This window comes from Solea senegalensis, linkage group LG3 (genome assembly GCF_019176455.1).
Source record: "Solea senegalensis isolate Sse05_10M linkage group LG3, IFAPA_SoseM_1, whole genome shotgun sequence".
NCBI lineage: Eukaryota > Metazoa > Chordata > Actinopteri > Pleuronectiformes > Soleidae > Solea > Solea senegalensis.
The window spans coordinates 26,216,820-26,243,450 of record NC_058023.1 but is presented as its reverse complement, the minus strand read 5'-3'; the positions used below and the strand labels follow the sequence as shown (position 1 = coordinate 26,243,450).

The following is a 26,631-nucleotide window of genomic DNA, read 5'->3' as shown; positions in this document are numbered from 1 at the left end:
TGAAGCCGACAACAAGAAATGCTTTTCATTAATTCATATTCAAAACAGAAAGACGTAAATATAAACGAGTGCATGTATAGAATTCCTCTGCTCTTCAAAAACAATTTAGTAAATATGCACAAGCATGAATAGCAGCAGAGGGGGAACATCTAAATGCATTTATTCGATCTCGAAGGTCTGCAAGATCAAAATAACTTTCGCAGGTGTTTTCTGAATAGAAGCCCCTCATTTATCAAGGACACTGAGTAAGCATGCTGCTTCTGATGCATTTCTTTGGTAATTATTAAGCCACTCACCTCTGAAAACCGAATGTCTCTGTGAGGAGGAAGCCCATTCGGCAGCAGAGCAAAGGTTAGAGGCAGAGGAGAAATGACATGGACCAGAACTCGCGACATATGTGTCCTAACCTGCTTTTAAAGCACCCAAACAGTCAATAAATCCCACACTAACAGTGCTATGATAGCCTTACAATTTGTCCCTTTTTTTTTTTTTACTTTGCAAACTGTTTCTCGTTCTCGTACGGACAGTGCTTTGGGAGAATCCTTGTCATAATTTCAGTTAACCATGAAACTTCCCTACAAGGTCACTTTTGTCACATTTATTGGAAAATGTGGATTCTCATTTAGCTCAGAGTTCCCATCTTGGGGATACTAAAGTCACAGAAATGATAGAAATGTAAATCACCAAAACACCCATTTCTCACTAATTTGTAAGAACACATGTAAAGAAAACCTCAATTTATAACACAAATATGTCTGCAATCTGTGCTGCCTTGGTGTTCTTTGAGCGTACATTTAATAGATTTTAAATATAAGGCATCAATATCTTCTAAGGTGCAAGAGGACACAAAGGAGGAAGAAAATGCCCTGAATTTGAAGTCAAGTGCTCTGAATGCAGAAAAAAAAGTAAATTACAAACTGCAGACATGCATAAAATAAATTAAACATATATTTTTAGAAGCTTTTTTTTTTTAAACTTACCCTCCTGCTTCCCCCTCCCATTTCAAACACACACACACACAGCTACCCAGGTTCCCATCTACTTACTGCTCATATTTCAGGTCCATCTCTCATTAATAAATGATTACTTTTAGGCTCTTATCAAACAACCAGCAAACACACAGGTCTCTGGCTCTCTCAGGGAGTGGAACCACCTCTTAAAGGGTTTCGGACCTGCTGTTGGTTCTATTTAACGCCACGTCACAGCAGCACTGCAGGCTGGATGGTCCAGTCTTACCTAGCTCAGCCCAGTTAGGAGCCATTCGCACCCCAGCCCCCAACGGGACCGCATACCCACATTTCATATAAGGAAAGCAGTAGTGGTGGTGCAGAGAGAGGGTGCGGGGGCGGGATAAGACATGTATTTTGTTTTTTTAAATATATATATATTTTTAATAATTTTAACTGCAACATCTCCGTCCTTCCTCCTGTGCCTGTGATTTCCCCCTCGTTCTCATTTCCCATAAATCAGCCACTCCTCTGACTGAGTGACGGCATGTTTGTTTCAGTCACACGTGTCCAGTTTAGCTGACTGAGGGAACGCAGGACGGCTCAGAACAAAACAGTGTTTGTCTTATTTTCATATCTAGTTCAAGTATGCACACACACACACAAGCTTCCAGCTACACACACGCACACGCACACACACACACACGTCTGTAGTTGTTCTGGTTAACGTGCTACTTTATAAAAGCAATATTAACAATTTTTCGGACATTTGCCGGTAAGGTTTATTTATATAGGAGTCCATTTCAATATATATATATTGATTTATTTTTTAATTGCTGAATCACTGTGGTTTAATGGGAAAAACATGTCCCAGACTGAGTGGGGGTGAGGTAACGTGTGCGCATGATGTGTGACTTAATGATCTACTCAAGGACACCTATGTAGCACACTAAAATTAAAAACTGAGGAGTGATAATGGGTCGGAGCATCTCCTAACTGCTGCAGCCATCAAGGCCTGATGCTCGTGATTTATCTTTAATTGGATTTTATAGAGAGGTCTCCCAGAGGGAGGCGGCAGTCTCATTTCTGAACTGACCCTATAAACTTCACGCTAAATGTACAGACATACAAGCAAATTTGACGAAGAACACAAAGTGAATTATTGTTTTGTAAATATGGCCATAGAGAAAATATTTGTCTGCATATTTATACAATATATTCTACATGAATACACCGAGTACTTTTCCTAATAAAGGCTGACCTCAATATGAACAACACATCATTTTAAGAACTGTAACAGACATTCATTTTTGCTTTAACAATGGACAACAAGTCATTTCTTTGGAGAAATTAAAAATAATACGAACATTTAACTGTCATATTTATATTATACTGTGTTTCTTGCTAAATATATTTTCTACGGGAGTTTTCTTTTTTGTTCACACAAACATCAAACACATAAATTACTTTGAACAACTGGCCCTCCTCCTACAAGTATTAACGCTCTGTGGTGTCTGATGCAGCACGCAGTGCAGCGAGAGGGGAGAGGAGACGCTGGCTCTCAGGGGTTAAGATGCTAGCAGTCATGTGCCTGTCGGCTGCAACAAAAGCCTGCCTATGTTGGGTGCATACAGATGGAGCGAGCTCCTTTGTGTGCAGTGTTTCACATGTCGCAGCCTCGGAGCTGCCAGGTCTGCCTCTCTGGGCCTGGCTGCAGGCCTAACTAGCAGCTTGTAGCACCTGATGCTGAGCTCACATTTTGCCTTTCTTTGGGCCCACTAAGTTATTAAAAGATAATGGGACAGAGGTCCAGACAGTGGGGTCACTGCAGAACAGCAGAGTGTGGCGCTGTGGCCCGGCTGGCTCACATCAGCACGAGCGGAGCAACTGAAAACATGGCTACCACACAGGTCGGCCAGAGAAATTTGATTTGTCCCTCCACTGCTGTCTGTCAAATATGTCTGGAGACATTTTTTTTTAATGTGCCAATATAAATACAAACTGTGTATGTTTTAATCATGTGAATAGCTGTGCATACATACACTGTTTCTGTGTGTGTCTGTATTTTCTGTCACTACGTTAGTATACGCGACGCTTAGACTAGCCGACGCCTGGAACGAGCTTTAAAAATCTCCTGATCTTGAAAATGTAATCTCTTGACATACAGTTGATGTTGTCTCCTTTCTTTGTATACATTTAGTGTTTGAACTTCTGCACATGGGGATATCCAGACTTTTTGGTGCCGTTTATTAGCACGTTAATATTTTACAAAATCTGCATCAACTCGATGTGAGCTTTCACATCGGCGACAGAATTGACTTGAGATTTTGAGAACCAGTGGATACACATCTAAACAATATCAAACAATAGCATGCTGTCGACAGTGAGACATAAACAATATTTATAAAGCTAATGTCTTTCTCAGACTTTACATGAACAATCACACATTTCAAAAACATTTCAAGCTGTGGTTACTATATTACAAAGCTTCATATTATTATACATATGATACACGTGGCGTCTCGAAGGGAATGTTACTGTGGTCATGGTGTTTTTTGAAGGTTATTACCTTTCCATAAAACTACATTGTAAATGAATGTTCACAGCATACTCACTCAGGTGGATCCACTTATGCAGAGTGAGAGAGAAGGTGGGAGTTTTACTATCCTACCTGAGGACCCTTCAGCAGTGCACCTGCCTGTTAGGAGGAGGTAGCCTTTGACATTTTAAAAGCAGGGCGAGCACTGTGAGCATGACGATACGTGGCAGTGGAGCAACAGTTTAAAAATATCACTGTGTTCAATTTCTTTCATCGATGCAAAAGTACTTTTAGCTATTGAAAGTCACAAGTGAGCTATCTGAGTGACAGAGGCAGCACTCAGAAGTTAGGAGCACGAAAAGTCAATACCACTGTCCTTCGAAAAATGATCATAAATCTTTAATTCTCTATTCTACTCAAATGGCCTTACAAGCATAGACTAAACTTTTTTAAGGATCGACGGTGGGCATAATGGTTTTGCTAAAAGCACTCCCTCCTGCACAATTTACCAAGATAATTTACTTGAATGTATGAAAATAATTTGAAAGACGTTATTTCTAATAATATCATAGAAATAATATCAAAGTAGTGTCTGCTTTATCAAAGAAATTTCTATTGTTTGTGGTCACTGTTTTGAAACACTCCATGTTGGCTAATTTAGGGCTGCTAGCCCTAAACTAGTTTGAACTACTTCAGTCAAGAGCCTCCGGTAGTTTTCATTGATATGCTACCAAAGCTGCAGAGACATTTGTTTGTTGACGACAATGTGTCAAGTTCCCAGGGACGAAAAGTACCTAACTAAAAAGGCCTTCAAACTAAATGTTACTTTCATGTGATTATCATTGGCACAATTGTGAGGTTTCCGCACTTGTTGTCAAAGCTGCGATGAGCTCCCACATATCCTCTCATGTGGTTCTACAAACTTTATTTTTATTTTTTTAAGATTTCTTAACTTAAAATAACTTAACAGGAACAGGAAATGTTTCTCTGTTTCGATAACACGCACACAAAAATCCCTCTCTTTTACTAAAACACGCTCCTGCTTTAAGTTGCACATTAAGGAGACATTTGTCTGAACATAGAGAATATTAGCCCCAATTTTCTGACCCTGACCCTGACCCTGCTGTCACCGCTCACGTCCTAAAACGCACACACACATGCACACACGAATACTGTACACACCACATGCTTGAGTTATATACTACCAGGGCAAGCCAGCTGGGAGCCTGACAACCACAGCGATGGAGGAGACATGAGGGAGGGAGGGAGGGGGGGGGAGGAAGGTACCCTAGTGTGTTAGTTTTCTGCCAGGGAGTCCCTATTGACCTGTTAAACCTTTGTGACTGGAACAAATGCAAATGGCGCTGACTTGTTCACACAAAATACTAAAGGCCCATTCAAATGAGGCCCCGGGCCACAATGCAGCAGTGGCCGAGTGCTCTGTGTGGAGGCAGCGCAGCCCCCAGTCTGAGAGAGCCAAAGACAGATTCTTCTCTTAGCCATTACACAGTTCATTTTAGTTGTTGTTACTACTTCTCTACTCCATGAGCACAGACACTAGCACACGAGGAAGTTACCTCACACCTTTTTGCTGTAATTCTGCTCGGGCTAAATCACTTTAACTTTTACACTGCCCTGAACTTAACCCGTTAATTGTCTTGAATGTAATAATGTGTGAGTGGATGCACAAACTGTTCCAGTCATGCTTGATAATTTGACTCTGCTTAACTCACCTCGGCTTGTGCAAGGACACTTCTGGCCACGGAGTATAGAATAAAAATGATAGAGGGCGCGAAAAGAGACGGAGAAATACATTATTAAAAAAGGGCTGAATGCCTTGGGGAAAACATCTGATAGCAGTGTTTCCAATTTGATTTGTGATACATGGGTTTAATTATTATTAATATAAGAGTTAATGCTTTACAGAATGTGACAGAGCATGAGCACAAGATACCATCACAAACGCTGTATGTTCAAAAGCAAGGATGAGAACTTAATAATTATCCATTACTGAAATAATTACCTGTTAAATATAACCCGTGTCAGATGTGTTGCATATCCCAAATTAAAGGATTTACAAATTCATTTGCAAATTGCAAGTTAGATGTAAAAACGATTTATTGTTCAGCCCTATAATATATAAAATGATATAATATGAAAGGATACTCTTCCTTTTGATTCATCCTAATACAATAATGGTGAATTTACTGGTGAGGTATTTAACCATAGTGCAGGAGCATGTTTGAGTAAGGTTGATTAAATGTGGCTAAGGTGTTTATAAGCCACAGAAATTGGAGACAGCCAGACAGCCTAGTTGAGGTTTCCCCATCGTCAGAGAATGAACAATTCAAAAGGGGAGATAGGAGAAACAAATAAGTTAGCCCACAATTTGGTGAACTGGGTTACAAAAACAAAATTCTTCTGCATGTAAACACAGACATAGATGGTACAAATGAAAGCAGTTGCCTCTAGTTTAGCTGGTTTGGTCGGAGTGGTGCGGCAGTAGACTAAAAATAAGTAGAAAGAACAGTAGGTTGTTGGATGTCATGGAGTGCCGTCTTATTTCATCCTTTCTCTCCAATCAGAGATGATCAGATGCCTGAGGAGCAGCACATCTGGATAACACTGGACCTTCACTCAACTGGTTTTTGTCAAATCAAGGGCTGTTCCCAACAGTAGTGCACTGTGAATCTATAGGCTAAAGTAAATACAATGAATATGAAAAAAATGTGATTTATTATTATTATTATTATTATATCTGTATGATTTATCTGACTCATTCCAATAATAGCTTCATAATAGCTGCCGTCTTAAGTGGCAAAATGCCACTGACAAAGTCCCTGCTTGATATTGAAGAAATTGAAGTCGGGAGGACAAACTCGCAGTGTACGTCGTTCAATATTTATATAAAACAGAACATTAATCTATTGGGCTCGAGAACATGTCAGGCTACTCTTTCACTGACTGCCGAGTGTGACTCGACACCTGCAGAGGTCACACATGAGCTAAGTCTCGGCAGAGAGAAGGGCAGAGGAAGTGAAAGGGGAAAAGAAACACCGAGAGAGACACAGAGGTGACAACCAGGCTGCGGTCAAATAGCCAACGAAATGACATCCCATTTCCTTTCCTAACCACCTTTCCTCAAACTCTATGGAAAACATGATGTAAAGGAGAATGAAAAAGACAATCAGGAGAATTCAACACTTACTTACTTAATCACATCTGTGTACATCTCTAAAACATTCAATGAGTGTTAAGGACTTTTCTGCGACGGCATTTCATCAAAGATTGTTCGGAACCATCTATTCCACCTCTTCGTAAAACTTCTGGCTCACTCTACTTTCTCACTCTTTCTTCTTTAGATAAACAGCATCTACAAACACATATATTATTTATGGACCGTTAAAGCTTGTTTTGTGAGCAGACGCAGCGTCTTAAGCCGAACCACACAGACCCTGCAACTGTCTTAGACAATGATTAGAAGATGGTTTAATGTCTAATTCATGTTTCCCTCCCACAAATTATATTTACTTTACTTATTTTACTCCATTTACTTACTATGACAAGTTTCTTTGAATATTAAATGCAAAGTGTGTGTAATGCAAAAGATTAAAACTACAGAAAAAAAACCCAGCTACAGATAACTGCATCTACTGTATATGCTTTAATCCATACTTTAACTGAAGCAAGGCTGGTTAACTATTAACAACAAGGTAAAAACGACATACTGTAAATATAACACACAGAACTTTAGTTCATTATTTTCAAGTGAAGCTCCTAATGTTTCCAAACATACTTCGTTGAAAAGCAATATGCCACTAACATACAAGAGTTAAATGCTGTGGTTTCAGCGAGGATCGAAATACAAACAACTGTTTTGTGAGCGAGTGTCACATGTGAGGAGGAGAGGGAGGGGCGTTTTCTTTCTTATGATCACGTAAGAGGAACATCAGGTTTTGAGCTGCCTGTGTGAACTCAGTGAACTTTTTTGAGCCTAATATTGATCTTACACGACTGCACCAGTGAAACTCCACCCATCTGGTAGTCTGTGCAAGTAAAAACAAACACGATAAAATACCTGCAACTAGGTTACAGATGGATACTGTCTCCAAGTTAGTGTTTCATTTTGTCATCTGGAAAGCCTATAAAGATAAACATCACACTGTCCTTCACAAACATGTGTCATGAATCCCTCTTGTGACTATTGTGTAGCATTGTTAAGCCTATAGAATAAACTGAGCTGCCCTTTATGAGTAAAAAGTTCTGTCTGACTTATAGGAAGCCTCAGGCTGTTGAGATAATCATCACACAAAAAAAAAGCCCAGTAATTATCATGCCACAAGTTACTTTTTCCTAAACTCTTATTCCTTTACATACAGTTCCCTCCAAATGTATTGGAACAGTGAAGCCAATTCCTTACAATTCCTTATTTTTGACATGAGATCAGTTTTTCAGCTTTTCATGTCCAGGTATTTACATCGAGATATGTAAAACAGCTTCGAGATCTCACTTTCCAGAGAGACCAGTGGTGAGCGGTCTGAAACTGAGAGCAGCCATCCAAGAACGGTGGGTTCAAACAAAAGGCGACTTGCTTAATTATGTAAATAACTTGAAATAATCTCTTATTTTACATTTATATCTTTACCTCAAACTTATAATGCTCCAAAAAGGGAGCCAGGCATTTTCTTTCCTGCATAAGGACAGTCAAAGTGCTGATGGTGTTGTTGGACAAACTGTGTTCATCACTCAAGTCTAATTCTGCTAATTACTGTCTATTAAAAACACTCTGGACATGAAACATTAGCCAGAGACAGTGAATTTGCGCATTAATTGTCTTCTGTCGTGCGTGCACTTACATTTTCACAAGAGATGGGGAACGATACCCAGATTGGACATTAGGTTTTCTTCTAACTTTTTATAACCCGGTTAGTTGCTTTTTGATCATTTTTTAAATTATTTTTGTAAGAAATGTCTTGCAGGAAAAAAACGCAAAAGCCAATGGGTTTAAATAAATGCGTTATCGGTCACAAATCAGCATTTTGCAATAGTTTAGAGGCACAGGAAACCTTACAGCCATAACTTTTATATCCTTTAAGCTATTCTGAAATGTCTTTGTAAGTAACAGCAGTGACCAAACGAAACATATTCTTTTTGTTTTAGCCGACATTTGTTTGCATTCGAGCTCCCATATGCTCACCTGGTTTGCAGCATGTTGGCGTCACAGCTCCGCGTCCTCTTTCGTCCTCTGCAGACCTGCACCAAAAACACGAGACACAGTACAAAAAAAACAATTAAAATCACAAATCAAAAAGCGAGAGAGCCGCAGTGGGGAAAAAAATGATCGAGAGCTGTGATTGATGAGGACGTGTGGTGCACGTTTCTGGTGCAGGTTGTCCTAACACACTGTTCCAGTACAGACCGAGCACAAGACATTCTTAGTAGAACATTTGTGCCGTTACATGTCAGTGGTACTGGGCAGTGGACCAACTCGGTTTATTAGATCTTCTCTAAAACCAAACCAACCCTGTGCCTGAATTATAATCCTATATTAAATGTAGTGGCATGCGGTGCACTCCGTAATCACATTTATGAAAGTATCGTAAACCATTTGTCTTTGACATCAATAAAATGCAGATCATGCTGATCATTGATAGTGGCTCACATGCCTGGTTCGGGTATTAGTGTCTATCTTTAAGGTTGATCTATACTGTAAATTATTTTAGGTGCATTTGACCAGTATGTTTTAGAAAAAGACAAAGTTCCAGTAATAGTTTATATTCCGAATTTAAAACACATTTAGTATCACAGACAATGTTGTGAGCCACTGTTTACACTGTTGTTATGATAAGCCGACAAATACAAGTTATGTAAAGGCTGACATATGATCTTTGAGCAGAAAAAGCTAACATGGAATTATGCGCTACATGTATAGAAAAATATATTCTGGATACTTTTTACTTTCTAGTTTCCTCTACTTATGTGACCTGTGATTTAACAATTAGAAACTATTTTGTGACTTAACTGTAGTAGAGCTGCAACTAACGATTATTTTCATAATTGATTAATCTGTTGATTATCTTTATTAATTGAGTAATCGTTTGGTCCATAAAATGTCAGAAAATGTTGATCAGTGTTTGTCAAAGCTGGAAATGATCAATCTCGAATGTCTTGTTTTGTTCACAAACCAAAATTATTCACTTTCAGTGATTTCTTTGTTATATGGACCAAAGACATGAAGAAAATATTCACATTGAATAAGCTGAAACAATCAGAAATCTTGTTTTAATCATGAAAAGAGCTTCAAATGGAATAATCGATTATCAAAATTGTAAGTTTGCACTTTTGTCAATATAACTCAATTTGTTGCTGAAATAAAGTTAAATTGAATTGAATTGTATACAGTGTGTATTTATTTGTTGCATTTAACATGTAAGAACATCATTTTAACATCAAGTTAAGCTTGACAGTAACACTTTATATTAGGGAACACATATTCACCATCAACTTAAATATTAAGCACATATTAACACCTTATTTAGGGAAAATTTTAATTCATGTCATAATAGAGGTAGAATAAGGTGTTAATACATGCTTAATAATTACTAATAAAGGCCTAGAATGCTACTTATATATTTTAGTAAGCACGTAGTTAATGGTGAATATGTGTTCCCTACTAAAGTGTAGCCAGCTTTACATATAAAAGGATGACCCCAGTCTTCCACATAGCGAGGCATTCAGCCTATTAACCAAACATTGATACTCAAGCACAGGTATCAGTGTCCATGAAAATGTCAGATTGGTACACCCGTAAAAGAAAGGCAAATAATAAAACCCTTTATTGATTCACTTGCTGCCCTTTATGAAGGTCAAAGCACAAAATCAGCCACAGCTTTGTGCGAGGAAACGCGGGTACGGCTGATGCTTGAACGGATGTGTTCTGAGAGCAAATCGACTCCTCTCCTGAACTGATACAAAGCTCTGTGCGTGCACAACAAACGAAGGAAATGAAAAGGCCACACTGCATTACTCCATGGACAGCTCAGCACTGCATCTCCACAGTTCGATGCTAAGTGTGTATTCATAAATATTTCTGTCATACTGCGGCAACAGCATTATGTCCTACTATGTTCCAGCTCAGTCTTGCAGACACACAGTCCTGTGCAAAATCTTAGGCCATTGAATTTGTTGTTTTATCAATGCTATAATGACCATACGGTTTAATTATTTCTCAATCACTTTATTGGAACACATCCAGAAAATACGGGAAAGTTGAGCAGAATAAAAGAAAAAGAAAAAGAAACAAGAATATTAACAGCTTCTATGGGTTCAAATGTCAAGTATTCAGTGTGACCTATACCCTTACACTTGAACGATAACACCACGCTAAAACTGGAATGGAACCCTAATTAATATTGTGGGTAAAAACCTGTGTTAGTTCTACTACTTTTTCATGCAGATAAATATCTGCTTGGAAAAAGCAAGACATGTTTGAGAATTACACACACACATGTTTGGTATGAGTTAAACTTATTGACAGTTTGCTAATATATAAGACCAACTTTCAGTCACATCATTCCAATCCAGACAGACATAAAGACAAGAGAGCTGCTGGCGCCCTGAGACTTTTGCACTGCACTGTATAACTCAAACTGTAAAAAGGTTTTGCAAGCACATGAAAGAGGGTGAGTAGGTGGTTTCACTTAGAATATCTGGTCTTTTTTAATTCCAAAAAATCCCCTTTTACTGCAATATGCTCACCAAACCTTAAAGACACGATTATCGACAATAAGGTTTTGGATCATGCCGTTTCATCATTTCTAACATTTGCCTTGGCCTATGTTTGAGTCGTGGAACAAATATCATCTGATATTAAATGTGGCTAAGAGCATATTTGTCCTCCGTGACCTAAAACTGAAGTTCCAGTCTCCTTGAAAGACCATGTATACAAGCTGCTTTCGATATGGTAGCCACTTTTAGCTTTTCTCCTTTTCATATTATGACAGCTACGACGGTGGCTCAGAGCTTCATCAGTGGCTTTAATAAAGCCAGTTGTTTGTGTAGGTGTTTTAGAACGTAGGCAGCTTCATTTTGCGGTAGGTACAAAAAAAACTTAACCGGAAGAACCTGCACTGCTCCCCACAGAGCCCTGCTTCATTTGCTTTTCGTCTCTCCTTTCCTCTCCCCCACCTCCCCACATTCTCACAGGACTCGTGAACTCTCTGTAAACTCGCTGATTCCCTCCAGAACACTGCTGTCTATCCGACATCTGACGAACTAAAAAATAAAACAAAAAAAGTGTGATAAAAGCTGAGACAGGCAATAACGTATAGTGAACAAAGAGAAGAGGGAGGGAAAAACAGAAAGAGAGAAAAGCAGACCAGATTGCAGAGGGCTGAATCAATGCAGAGGCCTGGTCTCTTTTTTTCCCTCCCTTCTCTTTTTTTTTTTTTCATTTTTTTTCTTTTGCTCTCAAATGATTCACAGTGGAAAGAAAAGGCCTTTTCCCTGTCCTCAGTTGAACTCCACATCAGCTTCCTGTTAGAAAGGCAAGGAGGAAACACCCAGAGCAACGTGCACACACACACACACACACACACGCACTCAAATACACACAGAGGAAGGCCTTGACTAGTGGATTCTTCATTGCCAGAGAAATTAGGTCAAGCACTTAAATGCCCTGCACTGAGATGCACATAGATTTAAAACATGAGGTGTTTGGTGTCGACAGCACAGATGAACCAGAGCAACAAACATGGACACGCACAACAGCCTTGATTCACTTCAAAATACAGACACACACACACGCTACACTCTGTACTATCAACTCATGGCTTGTCACATTATTAATATTAAAAAAGTGAAATGTTATGCTCCTACTCTTAACACACCATCCATTCGAACCTGGCTCAGGCACACACAGTGTAATAAACGGCGTGTACCTGAGAACACCATTGAAAAGTCATCACAATGAGAAAGCAAAGCAGACTGTGCACATACTCAAAAACGCCAGATGACTGGCGAAACGAGACGACACAACACACCACACTGCAGTATCAGCCATGTGCTCCGGCTGAAACACCGCCCCCCCCAACACTCCCACCCCACCGCCTCCCATCCTCTGACCTGAAATGCCCTTAAAGAAACAACACACCGCATCGCCATCACATCCAATCAACTATTCATAGAAAGGCTGGATTGCTCCTGGCCTGATCTTGCCGTTTAGGGTTTCAATCAATTGCGTGAGATATGAGAGAGTGGGAGAGGGAGTGGGTGGGAGGACGACACTGTTCAGAAAGCAAATAAGAGAAATTTTTGGTAAATCCAAAAGGCACATGTCTCCTCTATATTGGCCACTGCTGATACGGCCCACAACCAGGGCTCTGAGCTACAGGGTGGCAGGATGAATATGACTCTAATCTCCAAGTTTCACTCTGCAGCCTTGTGCTTTTCTCCTGTGCCACTGACTGAGAGGAGAAACGATCCCCGACTCCATTGTCTGAGGGCCACCTGTGTTTCTAGAAAGCACAATGGCATTTTCCTGTTTATAACAGCAACTGTGCTTCATAAACATCAAATATCAGGGTCATAATACATCACATAAAAGAGCTTGTTTTGCAACCAACGCCTGCAGCCACAAGGTCACTCTGACCCTCGGCATACTCGAGCATTTGCGAGTTGTGCTTCTACTTCGAACCACGCAGCAGGAGAGACAATGTGGTGATCGCACAACACCATGTTTCTGTCAGCCAACACAGATCTTGTCTCACTAAACACTGCTGCGTTGCAATTTCCACTGACAGTCTGATATGAACAGTCTGACTTAGCCAGTCAACCTGCAGATGCAGCACACACACACACACACACACACAGAGCAAAATACATGCAGGATACCAGAGAGGATTTGAAAGGACTGACGACCTTATAGACAAACTGATAAAAGTGTGTGGTATGTGCCTTGTGACGAGCATATGCTGTCGATGTCCTGTTGTTGGTAAAAGGCATCTGAAGCTTCAGTGATATCTGTGGAATGATCTTGGACAAGTAGACAAAAGAGAGACGGCGTCCAAACGTCACACAAAACCCCGCCGAAGGCTTAGAGACGAAACGTGTTTGTCTGTATGTCGGCGTACATGCTCAAGAAATAAAATCATACTGTAACTTCACCTAAGGCCGAGTGAGTTCATTTTTCCTCCACTGTTGTCTGCGGTATCGACATTTAGCAGGACATGGGATTTTGTTTTTGTATTAAAAAAAGAGACGAGTGTCTGAATGTCTCACAGAACCAGGCGTCACAATAAAATGTACATATCTTGACACGCGCAATTTAAACCCCGCATTTTCACAGATTTCTTTTTTTCTTTCAGTGCAATTCAGTTACATAACGTTTCTATCATTTTCAACGCACGACTGCATCTTCATTTATTTGCATATAGCACAATGGTGAGCCATGCTGATTATTTACAGAAAATAATTGTAATTTTATCAATTATCAATAACCTATAGCCACAGGAAGAAAATATTCAGGCGTGTATGAACCTACAAAATAAGTATCTGACTGAAGAAACTGACTGTCCGTCCACACACACACAATGTCAAATAAATGCAGGCGCATATCCCTAATTTTAATTCTTGCCATTGATTTAAATGTATTCTCCTCTTTTTGTGTAATATTTAAGAGATTCACAGCAACTCACTGCACACCTGAACAGCAGCCAGGGCACATACAGGCCTTTTATCCATTAAAAATACATTCAGCTACTGCTGCTGACTTAGCTCCTCTCGGGTTTCAATGAATTAATTTCATCAAAAAACTTCTCTGAGGGAAACCACAGTGACACATGAGGGGAAACCGCACAGCTCTGCCATATGTTCGCATACACTGGTGATCTCAGGGTGAACACGGTGAAAGCAGCGCTTCTAATTAAACGCACGTTTTTAAGTGAAATTGTACAAATGACTCACTTGAAGAGTGCTGCTGTTTGCATTTATGCCGGATTGAAGCGATCAGCATCGGCTGCCTATATCTCTGCTGGCAGCGGGGACAAAGAGAAAGATTATTGCCTCAGTGAGAGGGGAAAGCGAGAAGGCGATCGCGTCTCCTGTATTTGACCACTTCATCTCACACACAAAAGGACTGGAGGGTGTTTGTGGACTTTGTTGTCAAATAGGTGGATAAACATGTTATAAAACTCTTGTTCTCAGCAGCCTGGAAACTTCCCCCCCAGGACAATAATAACGATGTGACTACCCAATGACTCAGACTGGAGGAAAAAAAACAACGCGGCAGGCACACGGTTAAAAATGCCCGCGTTGTCATTTCCCTCACACTTAACCAAGGTGGAAACCTTTAAAAAAACATATAAATTGAAGACTACGCACCGGTATATGTCAAGTTCAAGTTCCTCCGAGGCTTGTCCAACTTCAGCTCCTTTGTATTTCCTGCACGGTGTCTCGTCTGGACTCGGGTGTACAGGGAAAATAAATAATTAAAAAAAAAATAAACAAAGCGAAAGGCGACAATAGTTATAGACTGAGAGGCAGAAACACGTCGTCATGCTGAATGTGTGTCGGGGGATAATTTACTGAGAGCAGCTGCCGGGACAAATGAGGTAGTTGTCGTTGTTGTCGTCGTCCTTCCTCCGCCCCCCCGCCCCTCGCTGCCTCTCTCATGCCGGCCATCCAGCTCGGTTCAACGGGGACACAGGCAGCAGACTGAGCCGCCGCTGCGAGTCCTGCGCCGCCGATGAACCAGATGCGTCAGGTTCAGCTGAGGTGAAGCCCCGTTATACAACCAGCAGCAGCAGTCTGTGTTGTCGTCCCGCTTACTTAATGTCGACCTAAATACGAGAAAAGGAAAAAACAAAAACACAACACACGTTAAAATATCACCAGAAACCAGACTGTGTTGTTGAGACGATTATTAAAAAGCCCCCTCACCGCCCTCCTTTCCTATTGCCCCCTCCGCGGGTTTTAAAGAACTATTTGCTTTTGGGTACTTACCTGAATCCTACTTCAGTAAAAAAAAAAGACCACCTTGTTTACTGCAGTTTAACATATTAGTCTCAACATTTATAGACTAAAAGTACTTTTATTAGAGCTGTATTTAGTCAGGCAGCCTCTCTGAGATCAATGTCCCTCTCTCTGTTCGAAGATACTTGTGAACAAGGAGCAATTATAAAACACAAATGAACAAAACAAAGACAAATAATATCATGACACAAGAGCTGAGACAAATATTAATGAATAAGAATTGTAAAACATACCAGAAAATAACACTTTAAAATCTCCAATGGAGATGTAACAACACAACAGTTTGAGATTCCATTTAAAAGTTTGAGGATAGTTTAGAGCTCATTCCTTTTAAAATACTGCATTATGCTGCATCCAAAGTTAAGTACTTACTAGATTTATTCAGGTGAGAGTGGAGAGAAATTAACACAATTTAAGGAACTTTGAATGGATAAAATGCTCATGTTTTAAGATATTAAACATGCAGTTAAGATCAACAAGGGTGGTTTGACACCCTTATTGATGACAAAACCAAGACCAAGGCTCAGTCTATTTTAGAAATAATGTCACCAGCACAACTAGTGTGTTTAACACTAAGACTACTGAATGTTTTACACAGATATTAAGTTTTATTTGAGCTGCAATGTGTACATGTGAGTGGCAAACTAGACCACAAGGTTGCTAAAAGAGGATTAAAGACAGGAAAAACATGCATATACCTAAGCTAACAAAGGTCACGTCTCAAGCTGGCTACAGGTTTAATAAATAACAGTAGCTGTTGTTCTTTGAGTCATAGGATAACTTTTTATTTATTTTTTTACAGTCTGACAAACCGAGCAAACACAAATGTTATCAGCTAAACAGGTAATCCTTTCATGCTAAGCTAACAGCAGCATGCAGTCACGCGCCTCTGCCCCTCACCTGTACACCTGCCGTTAATTAATGAGCTTGATTGAGTTCCGTCCGCGTGACAAAAATAACAGAGGAGGTCTACTTGTCCCCCGCTCAGAGACTCAGGTGACTCCGAGGACAAGCCTGGACCTGTTGAACTGCCCCGCTTTGCCTCACACACACTTTATTGATTAATCGGCTATGGAGATGAGGCGAGGCAGAGCTGTTAAAAGGAACAATCCGACATTTTGATATTTGTTTCTTAGAAATATTCTCTGCATCCGACATTCAAACTGCTCTTCTTCTCCTACTATTCCCCCGTTATGCTTACACTAAATCAGTCTTAATTCAAGTAGATGTAAATAATACACAAATGTATATATTTTTTTTTAACTTTAGGTTTTTACTGGACAATGTTTTTTATTGCTTAACAGCAAAGGGAAAAAAGCAGGCTACACCAACTGTAAAAGAGAGAGATGTATTAATAAAGTTTTGAATACATTTTAATGGGTGTTTCACATTCTGCCTGAAGTAAAAAATAATATTATTTAGTTAGTTTGTTTGATAGATAGATAGATAGATAGATAGATAGATAGATAGATAGATAGATAGAGTTTAAATGGCAAGAATACATTTCACCATACACTTATTGGAATGATTCAATAATAGCTATTATTATAATAGTCATTCAATAAATGAACTATTTGAAAATGACTTGTGAGAATTTGTTCATTTACTAATTATTGTTTGAAGGGTTGTAAAAAAAAGTTAATACAGGAATTAAAAACAATTTACTTAATTTCTTGGCTATATTCTAAAACAGAAACACCAATATTATGTAATATATTTGTAGTATATAGTATAGTATAGTATAATATAGTATAGTATATTTTCCAGTGATTCGAGCAGCTAAAATAAAGTAAATGCTCTGTTGTTCAGCTAAATACAGGCTTGTTTTTGCAGCTGAGTTGAGGCAACATCCCTCTGTGACCCCGCACAACAGAAGCCAGTGTATAATGAGGTGGGACATTTAGGTTCACTGGTTATATCACTTTATCACTCAGTGACCATGGCTATATAGTACAAGATAGGGTGTGTGTGTGTGTGAGAGAGAGTGAAAGAGAGAGACAGACAGACAGACAGCGAGAGAGAGACAGAGAGAACTTGGGTCACCCTGTAATCCCTACATGCTCAGCCAATAATCAGTGGAGCTATAGGAGTGTGCCACACACACACACACACACTGTCTAGTGTTTAACATTAAGGTGTAAAGAATAATAACACGTTTTAAAAGCTGATTGGTCAACATTTATATGATAATTTCACATTATACTACAAATTCAAACGAACTATATTTAAATAAGTTCTTTAAATTTAGAGTAACATTAGACATCAGACAATTATAGTCACACAATTAAAAATAGGTTCGATACTGGAAAAACAAATGTAAAAAAAAGAAGAGTGATTTAATATCTTCTAATAATAATCTCTGCTCAGTGTTTTACTCAACATGTGATTTCAAGCCTCTGTCTAAGATTACAGTGTACATATTTATTTAAAACAAAAATAGTGTCTGTTTTCTACACACACACACACTACATTTTGTTCCAAACACATTTACTTACATTATCTTGATTTGTTTTAGTAAAACTCTAAAAACAAAAGAATGTATACTTCAGGTTAAAAAAAAAACCTCTGACTATTATAGTTTAATTAATTTGAATTTAAATGCATACACTCTTAAAGAATTAAAGGAAACATGTGTAACACATTAACTTTTTTCTCCTGTTACTGGGGTGAATATTCCAAAACTCCAAAGACTTTGCCAAGCGGCAACTGCTCAACTTTCAACGAGGGGATTAGAAAATGTAAATGTCACAGTAAATGTGATATGAAGTGATGTCGGCCATGCTGATGGATACTGTAGAAATTAAGCTCTTATCATTCAAAACCTTACACCTAAATGGACCTCAGCACTCCGTACTCATCAATCTTTCATTTTATATCGTTTCTACTGAATCTCTCACTCACATCAATTATCAAAGAGTTATTGACAAGTGAAAACTACCAACTTCACTATTAGACTCCTCTAGTGAGTTTTTATTTCCACAATTTAAAAATATACACAATCAAGAGGAGGTGAGGTAAGATAAGGAAAGGAAAGGAGAGGAAATGAAAGGAGAGGAGGGTAGAGGTGGCCAGGCCGTTCCATTTGGCACTACTAATTTGCAATCAGACACTCTCTGAGCTCTCTCCCTGCCATGTCTCCAGACAGTGTGAATGGCAGCTAAGACAAAGCTAGCATTCTCCGCCGCCTAAGACCCCTCATCGTTTCATTTCAGGCCACTGCTCTCAGACATAGACCACTCTGCATCGAGCACCCGAACACACCACCTGGAGAGAGGAGCAGAGGAAGAGGAGGAAGAGGAGGAAAGACAAGGCGAGGGAAAAAGGTGGGAGGAGGCTTTGTTGAAGGCCAAACTACTGTCTCTCTCTCTCTCTCCCTCTGTGCCACCGCCCTCACCACCTACTCTCCTCTGCTTTCTCTCTTTGGGTGGCACCCGGGCACCGATCCCCCCACAGACATGCTGCAGTGCAGCGCCACACCCTGCACCTCACGCCATGAGGAGGCACGAAATGTGATCAATCAGCTCAGACCATGGGAGCTGATCACGCAGATCACGAAATGCACCAGTGTGAGCAGAAACTTTTAAGATTCTAAGTCGACTGTGCAACACTCAATACAATTAGTATTAATATGACATACTACTTTGAAAAAAAGTAGAACAAATATTGTAAAACAAAAAATCAATAATGATAGTGACTGGTTCACGCCCCCTTAACGCACACATTCACATCTATACATCCCATTCACACACTGCCAGTACATCATATAGGAAAATAGTGGCACAAGATTGGCAGCTTCCGTACTAGAGCAATGAGTCGTTTCTAAATTTAAATAGTTTTTGTCCATTTTTAAAAAAAATGTATAACGTATGATGCAAAGCGTAAATTTTAGAAACGACTCATAGCTTTAAGTTCTCATCCTTGAAATTGAGTGTATTGTTGACGGTATCTCATGAGGTGATGATGTGCCACCTTTACAAAAAAAAAAGTAAATAAATGATAAAGTAAATATTGTTCTGAAGAAGCTGCCCTTGAAAAATACACGTCAGAAAACAGAAAGAAGGATATTCAAAGGTTAAGAAAACAAAATTATTCAGTGATTATACATATGGGTCGTATATTCAATTTCAGCCAGTAAACCCTCCTGAATGTCTGCACCAGGAGATAAAAACCTGCCTCCCTAATATCACTGGAAGCTGCCTCAAAATCCTTCTCCATCTTTGTGCTCGGCATGCTCTCTATATTTGTCATTTAGGTTTTCTAGATTGAGCATGCACATATTTACAGTAACACCCTGGTATAGAAATAATTAAAACGAGTGAAAGATAAAAAGGCTTTCATGGGGCTTCATGAGATGAGCGCAGAAGAGTCCCGTGAGTAACTGCTATCTGATTTTATCTCTGAGAAATCAGTGTAAACGCTACTGTCTGAGTGCGTCCCTCCCTGTGCGATCACTTCACTTGCAGCAGTCCAGTGGACGTACAGTGTGTTGTGGATTGTTTGCCGCAAGTAACACGTCACTGATTACCCACAGGGCCGAGGGTGTCCTCAGGCTCAGGTCAGGACAGGAACAACAGCACAGTCAGCGGCAGGTGTCGCATGTAACTCTCGGCCTGTGCAGTTATCAGCTGCGTCTTGAGCCAAAACCTACACTGTGTCCACATTGTGTATGCGAGCTGCGTCAGGGCCTCGCTTCAGGAGTGTATACTGTATTGCATGCAACGTGGAGATGTTTGTTTTTCTAAGTGGTCAATTTAAAAAAAAAAAAGGGAGGGTGCTGCATCTTCCACACCATTATCTCATCTCGAGGCGACTGCCACGTGTTCAGCCATGACTCCATCAATGAATCAATGACTGGACTGTATTCCTTCATTACACATCAATACCATTCGAGAGCAGATCCAAATAAGTAAGGCTAACAAAAACACAGAGGTGGGGAAAAAACTGCCTCAGTCCTCTTTTGGGTTTTGGGCTGATTCCCACAGGTTGTCTCACTTATTAGCTGCTTTCCTGCACTGGACCGAGGAGCACAATCCCTCTCAGTCTCACTCAAACACATAACAATGCCAGGAATGGCTGCATTTGTGTGGTACGGCCATTAGGCAACATCCGACTGCCTAATTCATTCAATTTCTCCCTCTGCCATGCCAGATGAATTGGCCTGAGTGGGTGCAGGTGGGGGGGGACGAGACTGGGAATCTTGTTGCTTCAAACGCAAGAGGGTTGACGTCGGACACGTACTTTTCTGACTCTTTCAGGTGTGGATGGGTTAAAGTGCGAGACACAGGCCCCGACTGTTGGGAAAATCCATGTCCTTGAGTCGATCCCAGCCGGGCTCAGTGGTCACTCTGACCCCCCACACTGAGGTTAAACCGTGACTATATCTTTAGCAGTGAACGGTACAAATTAGTGGATCACATTGCTGTACTTTCACCCCTCTTCAATCCCTTTCTCATTTCTCACTTTCTTTTTCTCCAGACGATCACAAACAGCCATTGTCACTGCAGACCACGAGAACAATTGGGTTCTTATGCTGTGGCTGGTCAGGGGATGGGAGGGTAAACTTCAGCAGTGACTGCACTAAGTAAATTATAGCTCCAATGGCCTGTGCGGTTTGGAAAGGCTGCGCTTTGTGAGAGGTCCTGCAACTAAAAACACCACTTCAGCACATCTGCTGCCTCTGCAGAGCAAAGCAATGGTGGCACGGGGGAGGAACACGCCGAAGTCTCTCTCTCTCTCGTACATCTGACTCGATTGATTCAACATTAAGTGCTCAAAAAGCACGAGTGGCATTCAAACTTCACTGAGTCATATGAAAACGGAATAATTGTGTGACTGCAGGGCAGTGAAGGACGGCCACAGTCCTGCTCCCTCACCCCCACCCTCCTCTGTCCTGTTCCCTCTCTCTGATCGAAGCTCCGCCCGTCGACTGTCCTCCCGCGCTCCAATCACCGCACCCTCCCACCCTATTCCCTTTCTACATGACATCATCTTCACATCTGTCGTCCCAACAGGGTGCTGGTGACACAGACAGGCCACAAAATTAGTAGAGCTTTCTCCCTCTGCCTTTGTCACCATCTCTTTCTTCCTCTCTGGTCTCTCCGTGTCTTGCTGCACGCCTCCTGTCCCCATCTCTGTCTCCCAATAGGTGCTTTTCTTTCTTTCTTTCTTTCTTTCTTTCTTTCTTTCTTCCCCTGCACACCTTCTTCTCCTCCTCCTCCTCCTCTCTGCATCATGTCCTGTACATAAAATGGCTGCACACAACCAACATGAACTCTCCCGTTTCCTCCAATGTGGCACATACATTTGAAGAGGCAGGAAACGGCCATTAAACTAAATGATCCGTGGGCCTCACCCCGGCCTTGACCCGTGTGATTGTGTGCAAACTCAATCAGCAAGGTCAGCACTGACACGATGTGACTCGCTGAAAAGTTTTAATTCTGATTTGAGCAATTAGATCCTGCTAAAACCGGTTAAGATGTCATGGTTGTATCAGTGTGTGTGTGTGTGTGTGTGTGTGTGTGTGAGAGAGAGAGAGGAAGAGAAACAGATTGGGAGCACTTTTTAGTGTGTTTTTCAGCGATGCCCAACCCATTAAGGGCCGAGTATTTCCAAGGGAATAGAAACTTTCAGAAGTGTAACACATGTTTGATTCCCGAAGCCCCAGTGCAATAATTCTTCACATCCAAATTACTAACAGATCAAATCAAGTTGAACTGCATCACACCAGCTGCAGTGTGCAACTGCAGCGTTTGGTGAGGTGAATGGCAAAATAAGTGCGATGAGCTGTAATTAACCGAGACTTTTCCGGCGACACTTGAAAATGCGTGTGTTTGCAAAGTATTGTCGAAGTAAAAGAAAAACAATGAATTTGTTTTTTAAGGAAATATGAATAAAAATTGTGGGAAAAAAACATTCTAAACTAGGGATTTGAAAGTAGAATTACACAGTGAGGTCAGGGGCCAAATGACCCCTACACACACACACACAGAAATAACCTACCACCTTTTGTATGTATGTGTTTTTATTTTAAATTTTATGCTGCAGCATAAGTGCATTTTGCATTCACAGACTGACTGATTTATGTACTGTAACTGTGGATATTACAGCTGATCCAACAGGGTTTGAATACCATATCAATAATAATTGTATTATTATGATTACTTAAAGGTTGTAAGTTGTCTTTTGTCCAGATTTGAGTTGTCTTTATCGCCTGCTTAAACTTTAAACACACCATGAATCAAGTCATGCCGGTGGATGAATATATAAAAAAACTATCTTCACATTTCTGTTCTTAAAATGGCGTGTGTTACAAAAAAACTAAAGCTGCCTGTGAAGCAATAATAACCACAGTTAAAAACCTTCACAGAAAGCAAAAAACAAAACACGTCATGTGTGCCGTGTTTACACGGGCAAACGCGACGGTTGAATTTTGAAAATTTCGATGGTAGGAACCAAGATGGTGGAACTACCGAGGAGTGCTGCTGCTGGGAGTGATGGGGCGGTCGTGCAGCGTCGCTTCCTCTGCTTTGAAACGCAGGAGTAAAGAGCCCCCTTGAGGATCTGAGAATTACTTACTCGGTAATGTGCACTTTGCAACTTTGCAGGGACTCTAAACCCCTGACACGCGGTACTGTCGGACTCATCCCGGATTCGCCGGCGAATGTTTGAAAACTAAATCAGAACGAGGGACATTTCCTCAGTGAAGTGTCCCAAAAATATTTAAATATGGACCTGTTGATAATGAAAAATCCTCCATTTGCTGTTTGAATTGTGGCGTATCTGTGTGTTTGGAACACTTTCCTCTGCCGTCAACGGCAGAATGGGCGTTAAGCGGCTTGGTTTTAGGGTTAATGTCAGAACTGTGTGTAGGTTAAGGTTGACGTTGTTATGGTGTAGTGTTAGGGTTAAGGATAAGGGTTAAGGGTTAAGGGTAAGGGTTTGGGGCAGTCCAGATGAATGCAAATCAATGCAGTAGTCCTTAAACATATAGCTGCATGAACTTCACATGTGGGTGTGTGTGTGTATAGAGAACATGCTTGACCCACAGCAGAGGTCTGACCTGCAGAGGAGATCTTCTCCTGTACTTTGTCTCCCTCTGCAGTTGCAACTGCACAAAGACAGACGGAGGCGTGCAGTGCTGTCAGTGTTGCATTAACAGGTATTGTGACTACAGCTTTCATGCAGTTGAAAGTCTGTTTCTGTGTGAAGTTGTCATTTACTAAATCATCCGCAAATTTATGCAGATGGCAGGTCTAATTTCTCCCTTTCTGGCTTTGAAGTTGCTTTCAAAAAAAATCAAAAATAAAACCCCTCTGGTGACACTGCACGTCCGTTCTCTCGACATCTGTGACATGTTTACAGCCCAAAAATCTGAATTGCTGCACCGAAAACATCAATCACGTTTACATAAAAGGGATCTTTTCCGCGAGACATTTATGTACCTCGTGGCTCTGTTAAAAAATATGGCCCTGCCTTCATCTGCTCTCAAAAAGGTTCAAGATGCTTCGGCGACAACGATTCGGCTTGAAAGTGGAACTGCTCTTACGCAAGATGGGAACAATTTCCCCTCTGTCATCTTTTCATGTTTCGTGGACGCTGTGAGCGGTGTAAATTAGATTTGATTACAAAGTAGTTTCTTTAAGTCGTGTCGTTAAAATACCCTTCTCCTGCCTGGTTGCCTTTTCATCTGGGTGTTCCGCTCACAACACAGGGGGCAATATTCATCTCGCCGACCACACTCGCATTTCTTGTGCGTTCCAGCTTGACATTTACCCCCATTACACATACAAGCACCATGTGTTTGTCTTGCCATAATAAAGTCAAAACAATGCCTCTGACATTGTGGTGAGGCCACTTGAGTTGCATGTAGCTATGTGCCACAGTCACCCCCATAGGCCCTCGTCTGACCGACACAAATTAAACCCATCGGGGTGTCTCAGAGAGATGAGAGACGCACATGTTACATGCGACCAATGTCTTCCCCCACCATCTAATTACAGCTCAAATGTCACAGTTAAAGATGAGGGCTGGTGTTAAACTGCGTGTTACTGGCTAGCATAGCCATAAAGTGACAACGTAATTGCCAATCATACAGTGTACAGTGAGTGACAGTGGGAGGGAGGGAGACCTCTGGATGTCCTTGCTTGTTTTCCTTGTCTATTATTCACTGGTCTCCAGTCCACATTATACTATTTCGAGTTTTACGAGCTTCTTTTCGAGTTTATTTTGTTGTAATATGAATAAATAAAGGGGCCACATGGCGGCGGCGTGGCACTATTGTCTCGCAGCAGGAAGGTTGCCGGTGTGTGAATTAATGTTTTTTTTTTGTATACTCCCCTGCGATGGACTGGCAACCTGTTCAAGGTGAACCCCACCTTCAGCCCTCAGTCGGCTGGGATCGGCTACAGCCCCTCCCCCCGCGACCCTGATGAAAGATAGAGCGATAGAAATAGAAGATGAATTAATAATTAATGTTAGTTTCATGTTAAAGAAATGTGCTATATGAATAGAATTTAAAAAATCATGTATTCACCCTTTAACACCGAGCATATCGCAGATAATACGTTTGCATTATCGTAATTACGTGACGGTTTGTAAAAAATTCAGACGGTTTTCTGAAGCTACATAAATTCCTTTTCTGTTTTTGTTTTTGCCCGTTTTTGGACATTGAAATATTACTTGAAATGAGGCCAATCTGCAACACCCTCAAGGTCTACCAGTGGGCCGTGACCCACAATTTGGGAAGCACTTTACAGGAGCAACAGACTTCATGAAAACAGCCTACACCATTGTCATACAAAGGCTAAACACACATGGAGTGACAAGAGCATGAGACGGATTTCTTTATACTAAAAGTACAATTATAAAAAACAATCACTTCCTGTGTGCAGCGTGGAAATGTCAACAGGCGACACGGATCTAAACACTGAAATGGACATTTGCTTGTATTCAAAGGTTACACACTGCAGCTTTAAAGAGTATCTACACCCCTAAAGAGACTTTTTGTGTATATGGGTATTTAGTAAGATATTTAAAGGTGCACATCTTCACAGTTAAAGACTTGAAATTATACATGCGGCACACCGACTCCCTCTGTGGTCAGACACCAGCTACTGCATGGCTTTCTTAGTCCACACTTGCTTTACTGGTGGACACTTTTGTTTTCCTCTCATCCAACCAGCACAAGGCTCGTTATCCAAGACTCCTCCCCCCTTTATATCTGCTCGAAGTGTGATTGAGCACCTCGTTAAGGCCCTGGTATACGCACCGAAGTGCGCGTCGCAAATTGCTGACCCCGGTATACTCATGCACCAGGGTCCTGTTGTATCCCACTTCACCATCGGGTGGCGGTACAAGTCTGGATGCAGGGAATAGGCCCAAAGAAGAAGAGAACGAGGCTACAGCTCCCTCGGACACGTCTGGTTCAAACGGCTCACACCTGAAAGCTCAGCTCACAGCCCACTTCTTGGCATTTTTCATTCAAAATCTTTTATTTGTACTTTGACTTGAGTAAAATGTTTGAATACTCCCAGTACTTTGACCTATGACCCCAGCTACTGTAATGAATACCATACCATTTGATGATCAACAATACAAATCTACTACTAAGCTACTACAGTGCTGAGGATCCTTGGTTTTTAGCATTCCATTCGGGTTTTCTTTAGGACTTTTTAGGTTTCCGTTCAGCTTGAGACCTCACTGCATCACCGCTGCAGTTTCTCCCTGCCTCTTTCGAGCCATGACACTTATCTTTGTAATGTGAATAGTTTCAAAACCATTTCTGTCAAGACTCGTCCAGTTGTTCCATCTGATGGAAAAAAAACCCAAAACAGTCCTGTTAGGATCGCGGCCACTGCCATCACTGATCTGCTGTCGTGTTCAGCAGTAAATACCAATTTCTGTGCAGCTCCCCACTTCCCGTGTCTCCCTGTTCACCTCGTCCTCTGCCCGAAAATATGAAAAGAAACAGATATCGCAGCGTGAATGCCAGGACAGTGAGTGCACACTGCTTAAGTGCTATCTTGGCTTTGGAAATTGTGGTTTAGGAGGATTATTTGGACAGAGAGAGGGATCGAAAAAGAGACAGAGAAACCAAGTGAAAGGCACAGAGAACAC

The 26,631-nt window shown here is 40.9% G+C and overlaps 1 long non-coding RNA gene across 2 annotated transcripts in view; it reads right to left on the bottom strand.

Moving 5' to 3' along the window:
- LOC122767261 overlaps positions 1–15,335 on the bottom strand; it is a 28,812-nt gene extending 13,477 nt beyond the window's left edge. The window contains exons 1-3 of one of the 2 annotated variants that reach the window (XR_006360194.1): positions 15,070–15,335; positions 14,866–14,941; positions 8,684–8,739 (exon numbers count right to left, since the gene is read on the bottom strand). This is a non-coding gene — a long non-coding RNA (uncharacterized LOC122767261). Of the gene's footprint in view, positions 1–8,683; positions 8,740–14,865; positions 15,047–15,069 lie in introns of those variants that run through there. The other variant, XR_006360193.1, reaches the window with a different exon arrangement.
- Between the last annotated feature and the right edge of the window lie 11,296 nt (positions 15,336–26,631).